The sequence below is a fragment of the Petaurus breviceps genome, unplaced genomic scaffold, assembly GCF_028583685.1.
Source record: "Petaurus breviceps papuanus isolate PSGF00001 unplaced genomic scaffold, PetGlider_PUasm1.0 98, whole genome shotgun sequence".
Lineage (NCBI taxonomy): Eukaryota > Metazoa > Chordata > Mammalia > Diprotodontia > Petauridae > Petaurus > Petaurus breviceps.
In genome coordinates, this window is record NW_027187460.1 from 60,804,003 (window position 1) to 60,827,029 (window position 23,027).

The window sequence follows — 23,027 nt, forward strand, 5'->3', positions numbered from 1 at the left end:
GGTGAAGTGAATAGAGTACCAGCACTGGAGTCAGGAGGACCTGAGTTCAAATCCGACCTCAGACACTTAACACTTACCAGCTCTGTGACCTTGGGCAAGTCATTTAACCCCAATTGCCCTCCAAAAAAAAAGTGCAAAATCTGTTCTGATATGTGGAAAAGCATGAATAAATGATTTAAAAAACACCCATTTATAGGACACCTAAAGGAAAACTGACTCAATGCTAAATAAAAACATGATTTTGAAATACAAAAAACCCCACCCATTTATAAATATAAAGACATGAATCTTAAGCACTTCACAAAGATAGCATTGCCTTCCCTCTGAGACTACCTCCCATCTGCTCTGTGTATATCTTGTGTGTACCTAGTTATTTACATACTGTTTCCCCATTAGAATGTAAGCTCCTTGAGGACAGGGACCATGTTTTTGTCTTTCTTTGTATCTCCATTGCACAGTGTACATGTCCACAGTGCCTGGGCCAGAATGAGTGCCTAATAAATACTTGATGACATCGTTGATGATGATGTAGTGGAAAGAGCTCTGGGTTGGGGCGGGGGAGGGGGAGGAAGGGTCAGAAGAGACCTGGGGTCATATTTTGTCCCCTACCCTAGTGGGGTGAATCACTTTGCAAACATGAGGATACAAATAGAAAAATGAGATAATTGCTTTACCTCTCCGGGCCTCTATTTTATAAACTATGGGATCAACTATAAAGTCTTCTGTTGCTTCAAATTCTTTATAAGCTGGCCCCTTCGTATCTTTCCAGTCTTCTTACACCTTGCTCTCCTCCACACACTCCACCATCTAGTTATATTGACCTACTTGCCTCTGAGTCTTGGCACTCACGGACACCTCTTCCCAGAATGATCTGCCCTCTGCCCTCTGCCTCTTAGTTTTCCTGGCTTTCTCCAAAGCTGGGCTCGAATCCCACTTTCTGCCAGACACCTTACCCTTTCAGATTACCTTCACCTACTCTGTATATATCTTAAATGTACCTAACTCGTCCTTTCCCTCTCCTCCTCCTCTCTAAATGAAGGTAAATTTTGATGGCCAGAAGCTGCCCACTTAATTTGGGATTTACTGGCTAGATTCCTTCCTTCCTTCCTTCCTTCCTTCCTTCCTTCCTTCCTTCCTTCCTTCCTTCCTTCCTTCCTTCCTTCCTTCCTTTCATTCTTTCTCTTCACAAAACCTTAAACCCAATTCACTCAGAAACTCATACATTGGACCACAGTAGGTTCCTTCCCAAACTCTACTTAATGGCTATATTTTGGGTACTCCTGGCTTACACTGAATGGCAATGGCAACTGTTTCTCTTTAAATTCCAAGTCTGAGGGTCTCCCCCTCCCAGCTTGATTTTTTTTTTCTTTTTCTACTTTAAAGGGCCATCGCTGGACTCACTTCTTAAAGAGGCCTATTCACCAAATGGGTGTTACCTCACTCTCAGTAAGTACCTGCAAAGGCCTTAGCCTAAGAGGTCCTGGGTCTCCCATTGCATCCTGGGTCATCTCCAGTCACCCTGATAAATATCTGGTCTCTGGATCCAGATGGCTTTGGAAGAGAAAGTGAGGCTGGTGACCTTGCACTACCTTCCCTCACTCAAAGCAAAGTCAACTGCAAGTCATGTCATCATTTCCCTGATGCCATGGTCCTCTTTGAACACAAAGGACAGACACAACAACTAGTTATTTACATAGTCCCTCTCATTAGAATGTGAGCTCCCTGAAGGCAGGGGCAATTTTTACCTTTCTTTGTAGACCAAGCACTTAGTACAAAACCTGGCACACCATAAATGCTCAGTAAATGTTTGTTGACTGATAAGTCACCAAGCCTGTTTGAAGTGGTCCTTTGACAGGAACTAACAAGCCAAAAAAGGCTTCAAATATAGATCCTCTGGTAGACTGTCCATCTCTTATCCCTGAGAGAACCAAAGTTCCAGGAGCCTCATTGCCAAGCTAGCAGTAGGGTATAGAATTCTGGGGGCACAGCAACCCATGAAGACCATCTATCAAGATGTTGCAATATGCTTTGGTGGAGAGAATATCCAGATTAACAAAGTGATTTGGCAAAATCACAAGAATTATATCAAATGTCAGCTGCCCTCTCTTCTTTTCTAGTGATGATCACATCTCAATGGAAGGTTCTAGGAAATGGGCCCACTGCCTGAAGGTTACAGTGAGGTAGGACATCTAGTACAACCTTCTTATTTGACAAATGGGCAAACCGAGACTCACACAGATGAAGTAGCTGGCCCAAAGTCACACAACCAATTAGCAGAAGGACTAGAACCAGAGCCTCAACTTCCTGGTTCTTAGACCAATGAAATTTTTAGTGCCAGACAATATTATGCTCAAGCCAGTCAACTTCTCCTATAATTGTAACTAACTGGCACCATCCCAAGTTCTTCTGTTCCCTTGGTGAGCCTTCCATGGATGGCTGAAGTGGAAGAGAATGGCTTACAATAACAAAGCTGGAAGGGATCATGGAGTCCTTCCAGTCTGACCAAGGCCAAACATAGTATGTAGACTTGGAGTCGGGAAGATCCAGGTTCAAATCCCTTCTCAGACATGTGTGACTCGTAACAAGTCATGTAGTCCCCCTCTTCCTTGACTTTCTTATTTGCAGCAAAATGGAGAAAACAATGGAACCTACTTCCTCACATTGTTGTGAGGATCAAATGAGATGTGTCTGAAAAGTACTCTAGCACTATATAAATGTTAATTATTATTATGTGACTTGTTCAAGGTCATATAGGCCAGGGCTTCTCAAACTTTTCCCCCTCTTGACCCCTTTTCCCTCTTAAGCAGCATTATTTGGCGTCGTGTGGCATGGCAGCATGCACAGTGCAAAGTGCGCATGCTTTGCGTTTAGAACCAAGGCTGCAGTGAAGTTGCTCCATGAAACATGGGTAAATGGTGCCAGGAAAATTCATTACACATTTGATTTTGAATTAATTTTTGGTTGTTGCATGTTCAGAAATCTTTTACTGTTTCAAAAATTTTCAGGACACCCATATGGGGTCATGATCCACAGTTTAAGGAGTGATGATGTAGGCAATAAGCATCAGAGATAGAATGTGAATCCAGATTCTTTGACTTAAAGGCCAATGTTCTTTCCACTGTACCATGTTCTCTCCCTATTCATTAGTTTGCCTTTTTTTTTCTTTTAAATAGTATTTTATTTTTTTCCAATTACATGGAAAGACAATTTTAAACATTGAGTCAGTTCACCTCATATTGCCAGGGGACTTTCTTCCTCTCCCTAGGACACATGAGAAGCAGAACTAGAAGAGAGACAGAAAAATGGGGTCTCCATTTTCTTTTTGCCACTTCCTCCTCTATGGAATCCCTAACCACTGTTTTGTAGGATATAGTTATTACAGTAGTTTTGTAAGTTAGTTGCCAATTATAGGGGAAGTTGACTGGTGTGAACACAATTTTAAGGAAGTGTTCTCAAATACTGCCTTATAATTCCACTCCATTCAAACACTTATTATATGCTTATTTGTAAGGCCTGTGCTAGATTGGGACAAGGCAAGCTTTGTCTTCACCAAGCCTACATTCTATTGGGAGGTGGAGAATTGGGCACAACATGTAACAGAAGTGTAAAGAAAAAGTAACAAGAAGTCATTACAAGAGGGAGACAGTACAAACACCTGTGTGCTTAAGAAAGACTTCTTCAGGAGGTACAACTGAGCAGAGATTTGAAGGAAGATGGGGACTCTAGGGGATGGAGTTAAATTTGTCAATCAACAAACATTTATTAATGCCTACCATGTGCTAGGCACTGTGCCAAGTGCTAGGGATACAAAGAAAGGCAAAGATAGTCCCTGCCCTCAAGGAGCTTGTAGTCTAGTGGGGGAGAGGATGTGCAACCATATGTGTGCAAGCAAACTATGGACAAGAGCTGAGGACAGAGCGAATTCCAGGTAGGGGGGCTCACTACTTAGTACTAAGGACGTAGTGACCACAGACAGTTGCTCCATAAGACATTTCTCATGCATCCCTTCTGTGGATGCACCGGAAAAATTTCACATTTCACTTTTTGCCACACAAAAATCACTTGTATTAGTCTCATGAAAATCACACCTTCTATTGGTGTTCACTTTATGTTGCAGTGTTTACACAGCTGCAGGTGTGGGTGTGACCCCATGTTCCTCTGCATTTTCTACACCAATGTCATCCCCTTGGCCATTTCTTACTGGTTTCCCTCACTATCAGAAACCCGGTGGGTGGACGCTGAATCTACCAGAAGTCCAAGAATAGGTTGGACTCCTAAAATGAGAACCTCTTTGAAAGGAAAACAAATGTTAGGTGTTGTATGAATGAACAACAGTTATAGACTGTCTCTGGTTTTATAGAGACTGGATTTGGGGGGGAGGAGAAAAATGTGACCTATATTTGGACCAATAATGTACATGCTTTTTGATGATCATGGTGGGGATGATCACACGATTCATGGAATAAAATTCAGTAGGATAGAGAAGGAAATTCTCACAAGTTACTTTGAAGTCATTGGAGAGGCTCTTCCCCTTAGCATTATGATAATAAGAACGAACGTTTATAGAGCATTTTATATATATTGTCTCATCTGATCATCACAACAACCTTCTGAGGTTGATGTTGTTGTTGTTCAGTTGTCTTCAGTCATGTTTGACTCTTTATGACCCTGTATACCACAGGATGACAGGCCCTTCTATCTTTCACTATTGTTGGAAGTCTTTCCAAGTTCATATTTATTATTTCCATGACACTATCTATTTTATCCTCTGCATTCCCTTTTCCTTTCAATCTTCCCTAACATCAGGGGAAGACTCATTTTCCAATGAGTCCTATTTTTCATTATGTGACCAAAGCTTCATTTTCAGTTTTTGACCTTCCAGTGAATAATCTGAATTAAATTGATTAAAGTTAAGTTAAGAACTTTAATCACTTTTAAAACCATAAGGGACCTTAGAGGGGTCATCGTATTCAACTCCATCTTTTTAGAGATGAGAAGAATGAAGTAGTTGTGGCTGACTACTCTACACTGGAATTGGAAACAGAATGAAAAAGTGGAAAGAACAATGTCTCTACAGTCAAAGTCCTACATTCAGAACCTGCCTCTGATACCTACAATCTGTATAATTTTGGGCTAGTAGTTCGTAGTTAACCCTTCCTGAGCTCCACCTTCCTTACCTGTATAAATGAGAGGTTTGCATTAGATAGGGTCTGGGGCACCTTAAATCTCTAGATCTATCCCCCTAGATCCCCATCTCCTGACTTTTGGCCCAGGTCTCTTTCTTAGAGTCTTTCTTCCTTCCTAATTGTTAAAATAATTTGAAAGTGGAATAGGCTAGGAGGTAGTGAGTTTCCAATCACAAGAGGTATTGAGGCAAAAGCTAGATTTCCTTGTCAAGGATGCTTTCCTTAGATGCTGGGTTAGCTTCTCTGCAGCTGGTTACTCTCTGCCACTCAGCTCTCCTTCTCTTTAACTTACCATGGTTAACTGCAGAGAAAACCAGTTCCTCAGTCCCAGGTATTGTGAAAGTCTGTTGTCACAACTCTGTGAGACTGACTCGAAAGAGGGAGAAAAGTCAAACTGTTTGAAAGTGGGTGTGTCCACACTTGATGGCAATAAGAGCTATTCCTACAGCTCTCCTGGGAACCAGGGGTGGGGCTCACCTGGGCTCCCCCATCAAGTTTCTAGAATTCAGGCATTACTGGAGGTGAGAATTGAAGCAATCCTCAAGGCTGCTACCAACCCTTTCTGGAGTCAAGGGAAAGCAGAGGCATCTGTATCTATGATCCCTGGGAGGGATAACAGTGAGCTGAAGTGACTGAGTCATTTTTCACAGCTGTAAAGGAGGGGTAGGGTAAGATGTTGCATTGTATACTATAAAATTGACTAAGGCCACAGCAGCCTCTCCCTGCCACTGAACTGTCAGAGTCCAGGGCTCCCATAACTACTTGGACTGTATTTTCTTCTTCCTGCAAAAGTCACATGCTTAATTTTGTTTGTTAAGAGGCACTATGCCATAAGGGGAAGGATCCTCTTGGATTTGAAGTCAGGGAATCTGGGACTGAATCTGGGCTCTGCAACTAAGTCTATGTGGGATCTTCAACGTTCTCACTTCAGTTTCCTCATCTATAAAATGAGGGACTTAAAATAGTTGAACTCTTTACAAGCTAAACTTCAGTTTACCTTTTCAACCTTCCTATACATTACTCCCCATTCACAGATTCTATGATGCAGTCCAAGTGGATTTTTTATGGTTTCTCATACATGATGCTCCATCTCCCACCTCCGAGCTTTTGTGCTGACTGTACCCTGTACCTGGAATGCACTCACTCTTTACCTCCTTCTCCTCCTCCTGAAATCTCTAGTTTCCTTCATGACTGAACTCAAGTGCCACCTTCTTTCTACATGAAGTCTTTCCTGATTCCCACTGCCCTCCAACTGCTAGTGTCTCCCCCTCAATTAGAATGGAAGCTTGATGACTAGCACTTTCATTTTTGTCTTTGTATTTTCCAGTAGTTAGCATAGTTCTTGTCAAATAATAGGTGCTTAATAAATGCTGGTTGATGGATTGTACCTATTAGCTAGGTGGCACAGTGAATAGAGCACTGGCCCTGGAGTTAGGAGAACCTGAGTTCAAATTTGGCCTTAGACACTTGACACACTTATTAGCTGTGTGACCTTGGGCAAGTCACTTAGCCCCAATTGCCTTGCCTTCCCCCCTCCAAAACACAAACAAACAAACAAACCCAAAGAGATATAGAGTGGACCCGTGATTTCATCTGAGACTTCCTCTACTAAGGCAGGTTGGCACCTATTCTGCACGTGTAGTCTTAGCTCCCTAGAGCACTGAAGTAAAATGACTTGTCCAAGGTCTACAGCCAGTATATGTTAGAGGCAGGACTTGAACCCAGATCTTCTTGGCTCCATTCACTGTACCACACTGCCCCTTGGTAATAGCTGCAAATCACATACCTTCATTGAGCATCCAGTTTAAAATATTCCGTTGGTCACTCTTTTTGAGGGGAAGTCAAATACTCTCAGTTCTGTGTGTCTTCTGGCAAGTCACTTACCCTCTCTGGGCCTCTGTTTTCTCATCTGATGGGCTTGAACTAGACGACATCTAAGCGTCCTTCCTACTGCAATGATTCTGAGAGATGTGGCTTGTGAGGGGGAACATGTGTCAGCTCCCTCTCTCCCTAGTTTACATTCTTCAAAAAGGCCAGTCATCAGGTCTGTTTGCTTAGAGAATTCCTCAGCATTGCAGCCACCATGTTCATGTGTGCATGAAGGTCAAGAAAGATTTCTTTTATTTTCTATTTCTTTTGTCAAGGCTGACTCTTAGCAAAAGTATGAAGTCCATCTTTGGTGACGCTTTCCCCTTCTCCCTTTGCCTTACTCTACCTATTCCTATCTCTCCTCAAGCCTCCCTCTGTCAGTGTGTCCTGTCCCTTGTGTCTCCCACATCCAACACTTTCACTATATTCTAAGGATCAAGAAAGAGTCTGGTCTAACTGATGTCCAGTCATCTCAGTGAGCATGAGTTGGGGGTGGGGTTACCTTTCCCAATAAACAGCAAAATCCCCCTGATTCTGCATGCTGAAAAATGCCAACCATATCTGCAGACAGACTAGGTAGGGAGGGGTCTTTACCTTATGATTTTGAAGGAAGGTCATGTCTCCTCAAAGTCTACCGAGGGGCCTTGGTGTCCACAATTCCACCATTAGGAATAGCTCTCCAGCTCATTTTACAGATAGGGAACTGAGGCAAACAGGGTTAAGTGACTTGCCCAGGGTCTCATAGCCAGTAAGCCTCTTGAGGTCAGATTAGAACTCAGGAAGATGAGTTTTCTTTACTTCAAGTCCAGCACTCTATTCACTGTGCCACTTAGCTGCCCCCCAACATAAAATAATACTATAGTGATAACAACAATGACCATATTTAGGGTGGGGGAGGGGAAGAGGACTGTCTCTGAGATTTCACTACCAATGTGAAACATTCTTCCACTGATTCCTTCCTTTAAATCCCAACAAAAATCCCATTGTCTACAGAAGTCTTTCTCAAACTCTCTTCATTCCTGTGCCTTCCCTCTTTTAATTATTTCCTCTTTATCCTTTACATAACTCATTTGTACATATATGTTTGCATGCTGTCTCCTCCATTAACATTTGTGTGAGTTCCTCCTAGAAGAGACTGTCTTGTGCCTCTTTTTAAGGCTTGGTTCCCCAGTCCTTAGCATAGTGCCTGGCACTTAATAAATGTTTACTTACTGACTGGTACAGCTGGTCAATTCATCTGCACTTAGAATTTAGAGAGTTGCCTAAAACATTGACAGGTTAAATAATTTGCCCAAGGTCACACTGCCGTTATGGGTCAGAAGTCAGAATTGAACCCCTGTCTTTCTGGCTTTGAGGTCAGCTCTTTCATCCATCATGTCAGCCCTGCTTCTCTTGGTGGTATATCTTACATTTATAGAGCACTTTAACTTTAAAAGTTTTCCTATCTTTAATTGCATTTGTCCTCAGGTATCTCGGTGGGGTGGTTAAGTGACTCCCCCAAGGTCACACATATTGTCAGTGTTTGAACAAGGAATAGAACCTGGTCTCAAGAAACTCCTTTTCCTGTGTCTACTAGATTTCATAGTCTTCTTGGAACAAACATCTGGTCTCAGGTACATTAGTACGTATAGGGTGTGGGTGTGTGCAGGCCTGTGTATGTGTGCCCAAACACTCTCTTCTAGCAATAGTAAATTTCTGTTTATACTCTAGACCACAGTCAGAGAGAGGCTTAATTATCCTTGGAATTTTTCAGCGGGAGCTGGGCGTAGACATTGGCCCTCTGTTTACACAACATTCTCTCCTCCTAGCCTGAGGGAGAAAGGGGCTAGTCCTGGAGACCGAGGCCAAATGGCTCCCCACACCCCACTCCCTTTAAGAACTCTCTGGCAGACTTCCTATATCTCCCCCTTCCCCCCCCAATTCTTAGGATTGGCTTTATTGACATAACTCCTGCTGTCAGGTTTGCCAGAAACATGGCAGATAGGCCCTAATAAGCATTTTGCCCTTCCCCTTTCTAATGCTGTGAGGACCTGACTTTCCTCTTGCTCTTGGTCATTCTCTTTCTGCTCCAAGCACGTAGTGGAAGGCCACTAAATAAATACCTGCCATTTTGATTTTGCAGTGAAAAAAAAAAAAAGGAAGCTCCAGATTGAGACGAAGAAATTAAAACTGTTTAGACAAAACTTAAAACTCCTAGATATTTCAAGGGTAGGTACTATAGTTTTCTTCAAGGATCAGCTCAGAATTCATCTTTTTTTTTTCTGTTTGAGGACTTTCCTGATCCACCCCAATTGCTAATATCTCCTTTTATTAATTACTTTGTATGTGTGTGGGGTGGGGAGGAGGAGGGGGGAGCAGGTATAAGAAGGCTGGATTTGAATTCTGGTTTTCCTGACTCCAGGCCTAGCCCTCTATCCACTATCCTTTCAAATATTCTACATTCTATAGAAGACATAATTATCCTTCCATTCTCCAAGGTTCATAATCTTGGCATCCTTCCCTACTCATTATCCAATCAAACGAGATAATGTTTGTAAAACACTTAGCATATGAGAGGTGCTTAATAAATGCTTGCTCCCTCCCTCAACCTCCCCTAACAAACTGTCAAATATTATTGTTTCTGCTAAAACATTTTTTTCTTTGCATCTGACTTCTCTCCATTAACCCAGCTCCCAATTTAGTTCAGGTCCACATCCCATTTTACCTTGATTATTACAACAGGACCTACATAGAAATGATTGAAATCCATGGGAGCTAATGAAGCTGTGTAAGGAGAGTATAGAGGGAGAAGGGAAGAGAGTCTAGGACAGAACCTTGGTGCACGGAGTTAAGGTTGATAAGCTAGCAAAAGAGCCTGAGAAGGAGTGGTTAGACAGGTAGGAGGGGACCCCAGAGGAGTGACATTATCCAGGAAGAGGTGACCAACAGTGTCAAAAGCCAGAGAGGTCGAGAGAAAGGTGAAGACTGAGAAAAGACCATCAGTTTTGTCATTTAAAAGGTCATCATAACTCTGGAGAAAGATCACTGTGTAGGAGTTATTAAATTATACTTCAGAACATTGGCATAGCTGGAAGGGAGCTCAGCACATTGGCTGAATGTGAAGAACTTTTTAACAATTCTGTACGAAAATGTAATGGACTGACTCGTGAGATGAGACAGCAAGTTCTCCATGACTGGAGGCATTCAAGCAGGGCATGGACAGTCAACACACAGAGATTTGCATGAATTTAGGTAAGAGAAGAACCAAGTGACTTCTAAGGCCCCTTACAACTCAAGTATTCCAGACCTCATAGGGACCAAGTGGAAATGATCAGACAACATAAATGAACGTATGTGTCAACTCAGTATGTTGCTCAAGTTTTCTTATTTGAAATAAGCATCTTTTGGAGCAATGTAGTACAATATAAGGGACACAAAATAAGGATTCAGGATACCTGACAATCCTACTTCTGATTCTGCCACAAATTAATGCACTATTGAATTTGGGCTAGGCACTTCTATTTCTTATGCCTTAGTTTCCCAATATGTAAAATGAGAGAGTTGGATTAGATGGTCTTTAATGTCCAAAGATTCATCATGGCAGAATGGTGATCATGTTATACATAGTCAAGAAGCTGGGGTCATAGTTCATCTTTGACACTTGCTACCCAAGCTTGAACCTCCTGTGTCATCCTCAGTTATGCACTTTTAATCATCCCCCACCACCATATCTCATCTATTGCCAAATCATGTCACTTTTACTTGTTTAACATCTGTCCTGTACATCCCCTTTTGCCATTGACACCACACCCCTAGTTCAGGTGCTTATCCCCAATTGCTGGATTTTTCAATAGCCTTTTCATTGGTCTCCCTGCCTTAAGTCTCTCTCTACTCCAAATTAATTCTCTACTCAGATGCCAACTTGATATTCTGGAAGTGTAGGTCTCACCATGTCATCCCTTTACTCAACATATTCCAGTGGCTCCCTGTTGGACCAAAATGAGGTCACTATGTTGGGGTCAAGATATAGTATGTCTGACTGTGGCTGATCAGATCAGTATAAGCTCAGAAGGCTCTACCACAGGTCAAGCACAAAGAGCCCAAATGAACATCTGAAGTGGAGATGTCTCTAAATTTGCACATCTCATGTAATTCTGCTTTGCTCATAGAGCACAGAGTATTCTTTGATGTGGGCACTCCTGTTACCTCCTGGATGAAATATAAAGTCTTCTGTTTGGCATTTAAAGCTCTTCCCAATCTGGAAGATTTCTGCCTTTTTAATCTTCTACTTTGTTCCTCTTCTCACAATCTACGATCCACCACATTGGACTCCGCCACATTGGACTCTGCCACGTTGGACTCTGCCACATTGGACTCCACCACATCAGACCACATATTGTTCCACTCAAAGGACACTCCCCTTTGCACTGTCTGTCTTCTATCTTTCTATTTGTTAGTTTGACTCTTCATGTCCTTGACTTCCTTCAGGACTGAACTTAAATCCCACTTCCTGTAGAAGGTTTTCCCTGGTCTTCCCAGCTGCTGGTGGCTTCTTTGATATTGCCTTCCCCCCTACTCTATACACAGCATGTTCCAAAAGTTTTAGTGAAGGTTTAAGCTTTTATAATACTTTAAGCCTTGTAAGTCATTAAAGCTAGCAATGCCACTAGGGCTTCTAGGACACACTATATACCGTGTAAGTTATTTTCATGTTTGTCTTCCCCCTTTAGAATATAATCTCCTTGAGGACAAAGATTGGTTTTTGACTTTATATCTCTGTTGATTGGCACAGTGCCTGGAACCTAGCAGGCACTTAAATGCTTGTTGACTGACTGTATGACTTTGAGCAATTCAATTTAATTTCTTTGAGCCTCAGTTTCTTCATCAGCAAAATGGGAATAATAATACCTGTAATTCTTCTCACAGGGATGAATCAGATAACCTGTTAACTTCCCTTCTAATTCTAAAAGCCTATTTCCCTCAAGACTCTAAAATTCAGATTCAATGAGAGTATTTCACCTAAACCATTCATCACTCAATTTAACAATTAAAAAATTAGTCTGTGCTTACTGTGTGGAAGCCCCTACCCTCAAATTGAGTATACAAATAATTTTAATAAAATTAGAATATAAAAAGAAGATAATAACTCACATTTGTATAGCAATTTAAGTTTTACAAAGTAGTTAATGATCTGGAGAAGGAAATGGCAAACTACTCCAGTGACTTTGCCAAGAAGACCCCAAATGGGGTCATGAAGAGTTGGATGTGACTGAAATGACTGAACAACAAAAACCTGTCCCAAAGCCCGTTGATATGGGATTGTCTCCTTATTTTTTTTTTTAAGCAATCGGAGTTAAGTAACCTGCTCCAGGTTACACGGCCAGTCATTTCTGGGCGTGGTGCTGAGTATCTGAGCCCAGACTTGATCCCCAGGTCATCCCAACACTGAAGCCCGTGCTCTCACTAGCTGAGCCACCTGGCCACCCCTAAGCAATTGGGGTTAAGTAACTTGCTCAAGGTTACACGGCCAAGTGTTTCTGGGTGGGTGCTAAGTGTCTGAGCCCGGGATGCGATCTCCAGGTCATTTTGACACTGGAGCCGGTGCTCTTACTTGCTGTGCTACCTGGCCTCCCCTGATTGTCTCCTTATTTGTGAAGATGAATGACTTGCCCAACAGAGTTGTGAGAGGTGAAAGCTTCAGTTCTCTGCCAGTCCTAATTCTGGGGACTCTCCAAGCAAGAGCATTCTTTGAGTTTCTTGTACAGTTGGTTTCTAGGTTCAAGAGAGGAGATGGAAGAGGTCAACCCCACTTCAGATTACTGATGGAAAAGGCTCTGGGAAGACATGAGAGGAGTGGAGAGGCTTCAGTTCGTCCTCACTCCCAACTTGCTATGCTGGAAGAAGACTCTCACCTGGAGAGTCCCAAAGGGCTACTTCCACTTAAAAGTCCCCAAAAGAGGACTGGCCTGAGAACTGGTGCTCTCACCTCTCACAATTTCACCCTGCCCCTCATGCAGGGCAAAGAATTCATCTGCACCAATAAGGAGAGGGTCCCATACCAATGGGCTTTTGCATCATTATTTCCATTTTTGCAGATGAGAAAACTGAGGCAAAGAGATGAAATGATTTGTCCATTGCCACATGGATTGTGTCAAGATTTGAAAACATACATCAACTCCAAATCCAGCTCTCTCACTGCTGTACTTCACTACAAAGAATTGTGTCAAGTCCATGATGGGATGAGATGACTTTGAATGAATTGGCACAAGGTTTCATGGAAGAAGTGGCACCTGAGTTGGGTCTTGTAAATGGATTGAACTTCAGCAGATAGGTTGGGGAAGGGGGTGGGAAATGAAGGTGAGGAAGTTTATTCCAGATGTAGATCATAATGATGGCCAAAGGCTTGGAGGTGGGAAATGGCAAAGCAAGTTTAGATGACGGTGAGTAGTTCACTTTAATAGGAAAGTGCTCCAAGGCAATTTCTCAGTAACCTAGAGTGCTCAGGTGGAGCACATGGCAGATGAACCAAAGAGGATACAAACCATCCTTGGCACCACTGATGTGGGGCAGTGCCCACAGGCATCCTGACTACAACCTAGCACATCATCTCCTCCTGCCAGGGCACAGCTAACCTTGGTTCACTCCCTGATTTTGCTGGCTTGTCCTGGTGAACAAAAGGCAAACCCCACCAACCTTTGCCAGTTCCCATTTTTTTTTTTCTTTTTGGAAGGGGGAAGGCAAGGCAATTGGGGTTAAGTGACTTGCCCAAGGTCATACAGCTAGTAAGTGTTAGGTATCTGAAGCTGGATTTGAACTCAGGTACTCCTGACTCCAGGGCTGGTGCTCTATTCATTGTACCATCTAGCTGCCCCTGAATTTAAAAAAAAAAATGAACCCTCTAAAATCTTGAGCCTTTCCCAGATATTCATATATCACAGAATGTTAGATTTGGAAGAGATCTGAAGGATCATCAAGTCCAAACCTCTCATTATACAGGGGAGGAAACAGAGGCTCAAGGATGTGAAATGAGTCTGCTTAGATGACTCAGGTGAGCAGCAGTGTGTCCAGGATTTAAGACCACGCCCTTCCAACCCTAAGTCCAGGGCTGCTTCCACCACATACCTCACCACTGGCTTTTTTTTTCTTTTTGGAGGGGGTAAGGTAGGGCAATTGGGGTTAAGTGACTTGCCCAAGGTCACACGGCTAGTTTGTGTGTGTGTGTGTGTGTGTGTGTGTTAAGTGTCTGAGGCCACATCTGAACTCAGGTCCTCCTTACTCCAGGGCTGGTGCTCTATTCACTGCGCCACCTAGCTGCCCAGACCACTAGTTTTTGAGACACAGAGATGGAGAGGTCTGAACAATCTTTACAAATATTGTCTCATTTGAATCTCACAACAACCCTGTGAGTTAAGTACTACTATCCCCATTTTATAAATGAGGAAACTGAGCTTAAGCAATACTATTCGGTATCACACAGCTAGTAAGCGTCTGAGGCTATGTTTGAACTCAGATCTTCCTGACTCCTCACAGGTTCTTAATCTGCCTTCACAGGAGTTTTATGAGTTCCTTGTCCTTCCCTTTTTTTTTTTTTTTAACAAACTGATTTACAGATAAGCAGAACAGGTATTTTTCTGCTGGGTAGAAAAAGAACATAAATAAAATAAAATGAAAATTAAATGTCAAAAGAAGGAAAAAAAGAGCATTGTCTCTCTAATACTTAAAAAAAAGCAACAAAGGGGCAGCTAGGTGGCGCAGTGAATAGAGCACCAGCCCTGGAGTCAGGAGAATCTGAGCTCAAATGCTGCCTCAGACACTTAACACTTACTTGCCGTGTGACCTTGGGCAAGTCACTTACCCCTAATTGCCCTGCTTTACCCCCTCCAAAAAAGTAAAAAACAAAAGGATCTCTTCCAGATTGCACACTGCCGATCTATTTCAACTATTGTCGATTCTTGGATATCACCTAAAAAGTCATATTCATTCACTAGTCCATTCATTCCACAAACACTGATAAAATGTAGTGTCAAGTAGTTGGTGAAGTAGATAAAGAGCCAAACTTAAAGTCAGGAAGACCTGAATTCAAATCCGGGCTGACACTTCCTAGCTGTGTGACCCTGAGCAAGACATTTAATCGAGTGCCTCAGTTTCATTTGTGAAATGAGAAGAATAATAGTTCCTACCTCACAGGGTTATTGTGAAGCTCAAATGAGATAATAAGTGCTTTGCAAACCTTAAAGAGTTAGGTGAATTTGAGCTCCTATTAACCTGCATAAAACATTTTAGGTTCAGTGTAGGATACAGTGATGAATGAGACAGTCTCTTCATGGAGCTCAGAGTTGAGTAGTGGAGACAAAACATTATTATTGTGCATATAACTATAAAGCAAAGCAGGTCATAGATTCCAAAAGAGAAATGTATAAATAAAAAAATTTTAAATGTATAAGTATATTTTAAAATTCATATGAAGAAAGATGCTACCTGCATCCAGAGAAAGAACTGGGTCTTAAGGATTAACTAGGATTCCCAAACAGAAGTATCGTGTAGATTTATGGGCTCGATATAAGTTAAACGCGTGCCTCCCAAGTAAAATAGACCCTCTCCCTGATTCTGCCTATAATCTGGCACCCCCTTGCCTGTACTCTGCGCTCCAACCAAACTACACTATTTTCTGACCATAAACTTACCTTGTTATTTCCTCCTTCTGTACCTTTATTCACAAAGTTCCCTGTGGATGGAAACTGTATGCAAAGTTCCTCTTTCTTGGTCTTTGCCTTTTGAATTCTTTCTATCCTTTAAAGCCTGGCTCAAATTCTACATCCTTGTGTAATCCCCTCCCTCCTGCCTTTGGGTTACCACCTTCCTCCTCCTCTTCAGGCTTCCTGTAGAACCCTGCTTATGTGTGGCTAATGCATTTCTCACGTATTAGTGTGCATTGGGTATGTATCATATGTTATCTTCCTAGTAAGCCCCATAAAGGAATTTATAGGATTTAGTTATAGGAAGTAAGCTTACAGGAGCCAAATCCTATTAAAAATGTGTATTTTCCCCACTGCCTAGTATATCTCTCAGCAAGTATTCATTAAATGCCTACTGTATACAAAGTGGCAGCTAGGATGAGTGCTGGGTCTGGAGTCAGGAACACATGTCTTCCCAAGTTCAAATCTGGCCTTAGATACTTCCTAGCAGTGTGACCCTGGGCAAGTCATTTAATCCTGTTTGCCTCAGTTTCCTCATGTGTATAATCATCTGGGGAATGAAAAGGCAAACCACTTCAGTATCTTTGCCAAGAAAACCTCAAATGAAATTATGAAGAGCTGGACATGACTGAAAAATGACTAAAAGTGGAAAATGTACAAAGAACTGAGAATACAAGACAAACCCCTTCTCACCCCAAACCCAACCATTTCTTATCTTAAAGGAGTTTACATTCAACTGGGAGAAAAATATGGACACGGATAAGTCAACAGAAAATATAAGAATAGGGACTAGACCTATAATTTTTTGGTATAGAGGAAATCCTAGATGTTCTCTCTGTGAATATCAAATAATTTCAGGAGACAGGAAGCTAGAAACAATAATAATGGGGATGGTGTTAGGAAAGACCTTGTGTAGAAGGTGGAGTTTGAAATGCCTTTGAAAGACCAGGGAAGGAAAATAAGCATTTACATATTATGTACCAGGCACTGTGCTAATTTTACAAATATTATCTTATTTGAGCCTCACAGCAACACTGTAAGGTAATTTCTATTACCCTCATTTATAGTTGAGGAAACTGAGGCAGAGGTTTGGTGACTTGTCCAGGGTCACAAAGTTAGGAAGTGTCTGAGACTGGATTTGAAGTCAGGTCTTCCTGATTCCAGGCCCAGCACTCTCTCTGCTGAGGCACCAGCTGACTTGCTAACTAGGGACTCCAAGAGGAAGATGTGTGAGGAAGGGAGAACATTCCTGGGATTCTGTAGAAAGAAAAAAGGTGGGAGATGGGAGGCTGTAACAAAATTCAAATGAGCTTCTGAGGAAGAGCCATATGAAGTCAATTTGGAAAGAGAAGTTGGAGGGCTTAAATGCTAGAAAGAGATTTGCATTTGTTCCATATGGGCAATAAGGAGCAAAAGTGATTGTAATCCACCTACCTCTGGTGACATTCTACCTACATCTGTTGATGGAAGGGACACTAGAGGTGATCTAGCTCAGTACTCTCCTTTACAGATCAGGAAATGGAGGTTAATGACTTGCCCAAGGTCATGCAAGTGGAAAAGCTGGAATTTGAACTCAGGTCCTGTGATTAACTCTGTGTTCAATGCTTCAAGTTCAGTACTCTTTCTACTATACTATGATGTTTCCAGAAATCAGTGCCCCTTGTCCTCCCACCCATGAGGAAACTGATGTGGAAGAGGGGGAGTGAAGGGACCTGCTCACTCAAGGTCATACACATAGTAAGTAGCAGAGTTGGGATTTGAACTCAAATCTAATAATTCTATAAAGCAGATATTTGGGGTTTTTTTCTGAAGGGGAGAAGGAAAGAAGGTTAAAATTTACAAATCTTGCACCTGAAAAAAATGTGCACAGTTTACAGTAAGTAAATGAAAATGAGAACACACAGAGAGATCCCCACAACCTCCCTTGCTTAAGCATGTGATTATAACTCTTTTGCATGTATTTGTGCGCATCTGCTGTTTGCATTGGGGGTAGACCAGGGTAAGGAGCTGCCAGACAGAAGGATTGTTTGAACTAGGCTGGTTGGCAGTACCAACATAGTGAACTTGAAAAGAAAGATAAATATACGGCCACTGTTCAAAGCTTCAGGTGTTATGGATGCTAATTGGGAAAGTCTCTCAGTGATACCTGATGATGTGCAGGAATTTCATTCCTGGGGGATTAGTAGCTAATTCTCACTGGAACTGTGCTCCTAGGCATGCCTACTTAATGAAAATTGAAAATAAGCAGGCCTGTTTTAGTCAATCAAGACCTGTTGCCATTGTTAAGAGAAATTCTATACTGCCTAGGGAAAGCATTTTTTTTTCACCAAATACCCTAAAATGGAGCATTGATAAGCTTTCCTCTCCACCTCCTTATTTCCTCATTTATACACACAGGCCCTTGATTCCTGGATCAATTGTACCAATTATTATACAGTTACACCTTCCACATCTTGAGGAGACTAGGAGTGCAGTGCCCCTGAATCTAGAAAATCCTCATAAACATTTTTGGCCTCCCTTTGTACCAGAGAAGAAATTGGAATTTTTTTCCTCTTTCTTTTATGGGGTATTTACAGTATTAAAGGATAAAATATGTTGATATTACATAATACCATACAAATATTTTGTGCATTTCTGAGTTTCTAAACTTTTTTCTGTTTTGCCTGTTGATCTCATGTCATCTGTGGCTTCCGCAAAACTCCCCCCAAATTCCCATTGAATTTCTTATGATGACCTGTGATATATAGAAACCATGATGGGGAAAGTTGAGGTGTGGAAGGGATACTGTATAGCTCTGCCCTACTCCCTTCACTCTTCCTTGGCCCAACAGAGACATCTCCAGTGACGTCACTGGTCCTCTTTGAAAACAAAGGATGAACAGTAACAACAAAATAACAACAACAGAGGGCTCATTCGGTCAGCCAATGTGCATTAATTAAGTGCTAACTGTATGACAGGCACTTACATTTAGAAACTTCTCAGTTCTAGTCTACAGAGATTCTCAATGGATTCAGTTTATCTGCCATTAATGACTTTGACCCACCTCATACTATCCTTTGCTTCATTCCTTGGGAAACTGATATTTCTAAAGTGCAGATCTGAACAAGCTTGTTACTTCACTGCTCAATAACTGCCATTGGCTCTCTATTATCTTAAAAAAAAATAAAGTACTTTGCACATTGCGTGTGTTTTTGGACATTCTTAATGCATTGATCAGTTGTGCTGATTCTTTTTCCCCTTTCTTAAACCACATATGAGATGGATCTTAGGGATGAGGAGAAGGAAGCCTATCTGGGATACAGTGCATCAATATAAATTGCCTTGTCATATGCTCCTTACATCCAACGTTCCACCTCTGGTCTCCAGGCTTTTGAACCGTTAGCTGTCTGGAATGTACTCCATCTGGAATGTCCTTTTTCCTTTTAGAGTATCTAGCTTTATTCAAGGTTCAACTTATATGACCTTCTATATGAAGTTCTTTCCAAATCTACCTAGCTGCTAATTCTACTCTCCACATTGTATGCATTACCTTGTATATATATGTATGTGCATATATTCATACAAGGAGATATATGTGTGTATACATATAGATATATGTGCATGTATGTATGTATATATACATACATACATGTATATATGTCTATGTACATGTTGTTTCCGCCAATAGAATGTCAGATCCTTGAGGGCAGGGACTGTCTTGTGTTTGTTTTTGTATTTCTATATTTAGTATAGTATTTGATAAGTAGTAGACTATCAAGGTGGTGAAGTGGATATAATGCTGAGCCTGCAATCAGGAAGACCTGAGTTCTAATCTAGCCTCAGACACTTACCAGCTGTGTGACCCTGGGCTAGTCACTTAAGTCACCTTTTTGCCTCAGTTTCCTCATCTGTAAAATGAGCTGGAGAAGGAAAGGCAAACCACTCCAGTATCTTTGCTAAGAAAACCCCAAATGGCTTCACAAAGAGTCAGACATGACCGAACAACAAAAAGGCCTATATCAAGCCCACAGAACTATAACCAGTATGAAGGGAATGTGGCTTTGTCCCAGGCAGCCAACACCTAGTGGGGCATGTTTCCTCCCTGAGGCAGATGCTTCTTTGTTATGACAGCTGTGGCCATACCTTGTTTCCTGGTTCTCTGGTGGGATAAGGTCCATGTCCCTAGTTGCTATCTCCAGAGTCTTGTCACCATGACTGGGTTCTTTGGGGAATGAGATGTCCCCTCAGAAAGTGACTCCATCAAGTATGGGGCAATTTTCTTTCCTGCCACCTCTCTCTGAAATCTCATCATCCAGCAGAGTAAATTTGCCCTGTGTGCTGTTATGGCTAATTATGGCTCTTCAGGCCCTCTTAAAAGGGCCTTCTTGTCATTTGGGATTGTGAAATTTGCCTACTCTTTTTGTTCAATTTATTCTCTAGACTTTCTTCTCACTCTCTTCTGATTATTTTTATCTTCCCTATCATCCCTCTCATTTCCTTTATTTTTCTACCAATGCCCACTTTGCCTATCTTCCTTATTTCTCCTTTATGGAAAAATGGGGAGGGGGTAGAAAAATCAAAATTTATTCTAAAATTGTTATGTATTCATAAGGTTAAAGAGGAGAGCCTGAATAGCATAGTGTGAATAGAGAGCCAGCCTTGAAATCAGGAAGACTTGGGTTCAGGTCTTGACACATCCTAGCTGAGTGACCATGGGCAAGTCTTTTAAGCTTTCAGTCCCCAGGCAGTTCTCTAAAACTATAGATTATAGACTAGTTACCGTATCAATCTGATGCATTGGTAGGGGAGTTTTGGATGAAGTCACAGTTTGAGAAAAAATTTTTTTTTCTGGAAAAGCTTGACTATTCTTATATAAAAATGAAGCAGACCATAGAATAAGTCATATGATTTCAGGGGACTAGAAAGGACTTTCTGTCTCTAAAAAAAAAGTTCCTTCTACTTGCTTCCACATTCTTTAACTCTTTTAATTTTGAGTAAAATCTCCAGCTCTAAAATCCTGTGATTCTGTGCTTTTGTAATAAGGCTTTAAATATACATTGATTTAATTGATTCTGAAACATATTATTGGGATCAATCTTCCCCCCCCCCACCAACCCCCCAAAAAAGCAGGCTTTTCTCCTTCAAGATGGGAGGGAGAATTCTGGGGCATATGAAAAGTGCAAGCGGGTGCCCTATGGAGGAGGGGAAAGGGTGGAAAAAGCAGTGTGGGTAAACTAAAGATGAACCTTTCCTATTTCACAATTTTGCCTTAGGCTGTACTTGTTAAAAAGATCCTTGTGTTATTCTCCTTAGCTCTTCAATCCCTGGTGATCTGGAAAAAGTCCCTAGTCTGGGGACGCCTTAACTAGGCTGTCTTGTTTAGATGGCAAAGATTGTGAGTTCTGTCTGGATGTTTAGCACATTATCCTGCTCAGTCAGAGTCCTTTGGATGATCTAATTAGACAATTCTCCCCTCCACTTCCCAATTCTTTCTCTTTTCTATTAAAAAAAAATTCCTTGTATTTTTCTTGTTCAGTTAAATCTTCCCTTATATCCCCACCCAGGTTAGTCATCATGGGAACATTCTAAGAGATGATGATATTGATACCCTAATATATTAGATGGTGAAACCGAGACCCAGAGAGATAAATTAATTAAACTGATTAGGGTCACACAGGTGTTCTGGGCCAGTCATAGGTCAGCATGTTGATTCAATTTTGGGATTGGAATGAAATGATAGACCTGAAGACCAGTGGACTTTTAACAAAGAGGAGGTTTGCTTAGCAATAGCATAGTAAAAGATGTTCAGCAAGGATACAGTATTGATTCAGCTGTGCAGTTTCCAGTTTCTGCATTTCCCATGTTGGGCCTGTTTAGCAAAGAAGTATCAAGTTGGAGGAGATCCAATGGAGGCAATGAGGAAGTGTGCACCAGTTAGGTCTCGAGAGTGGTTTCATTGCCTTTTCATGAAAAAATCTAGCCCAGTTTGCATGGGATATCACACAAGGCAGTAGTTAAGGGAGAGGGAAGAACCAAAGACCATTTGATCACAGATTTAGAGCTGGAAGCAACCTTACAAGATATTGAGTTCAACTCTTTATTTTAAATATGATGAAACCGAAGCTCAGAGAGTTTAAGGGACTTACCTAAGTTCATAGAGGTAATAAGTAAGAAAGTCAGAATTTGAATTCAAGTCTGCTAACTTCCCATACAGTGCTTTGTCTACTGTGTCATGTCAGAAGATTGAGTACCTAGTGGTATCACAGAGAGAAAAAGGTGAAGCCAGAAAGAGGATCAGGTCTAAGAGGAAATTTCAAGCCCTTATGCCATCCTTGGGCCTGTTACCCCAGAGAAATATGAGTCCTTAATTATTGGACTCTATTCTTTCTTTTGTCAGGGGAAGCCCAAGTGTGGAAAAGTCTTTTTTTTTTTTAAAGCAATCAGGGTTAAGTAACTTGCTCAAGGTTACACAGCCAGTTATTTCTGGGTGTGGTGCTAAGTATCTGAGACTGGATTCGATCCCCAGGTCATCCCAACACTGGAGCTGGTGCTCTTTACTTGCTGAGCCACCTGGCCGCCCCGAAAAGTCTTAATAAATAATTATGTCAATAGGCATTGTCTGAACACATAACATACTGTATATTTTCCCCTTTTCAACATACTTAATGATCCTTTGCTCTTAATGAAATTAATGTCTGTCAAGAAGAAAAAAGCATGTGTGGAAATTCTCTTTTTCATGTCCAATAGAGTATATTACAAAAAAGGGCATAGAAATGAAGGGATGAATTAATAACTGTGAAGACAGAGGATAAGAAGAACATCCTGGGAGCTTAAATCACTGTGTATCCTTCACTATCCTGAAGAAAGAGCCCCCATGTGGCATCCACTAATCACACACATAAGTGAATTTTCTATGGATGGGAAATATAAGAATCACCCAGTCAAGTATGTACTGGATTATTCACATTTTGGTACAATTATTAAAAAGTCTTTGCAGTTGTACAATAACAAATGGGGAAAAATATTTCCAAAGATAATTGCTGTTTTTTAAATTTATAATTTCTGGCATAACAAAGACACATTTGACCTGCTATGAAAACAAAAGCCAATATAGAACTTCCGCAATGTCATAGAAGATAAAAACAAAAACAAACCTGAAAACTGAGTAACTCTACTTCTAAATGTCAGGCTGGATTCTTATGGAAGGAGGGGCTCCTCTCCTGCAAATTAGTAGATTCCTACCAGAGGGATCCCAGGTGATTTTTAAAAAGTCCCACTCACCCGCTCTCTCCCAGAAAGGGCCAATAAGCAAAGGTTC

At 41.4% G+C, this 23,027-nt stretch overlaps 1 long non-coding RNA gene across 7 annotated transcripts in view; it reads left to right on the forward strand.

The window, feature by feature from the left end:
* Positions 1-23,027, forward strand: part of LOC138155741 (uncharacterized) — a 132,972-nt gene that overhangs the window by 37,198 nt on the left and 72,747 nt on the right. For all 7 annotated transcript variants that reach the window (XR_011166975.1, XR_011166974.1, XR_011166978.1 and 4 more), the window contains 2 exons: positions 1,384-1,446; positions 2,118-2,180. This is a non-coding gene — a long non-coding RNA (uncharacterized lncRNA). The remainder of the gene's footprint in view (positions 1-1,383; positions 1,447-2,117; positions 2,181-23,027) is intronic.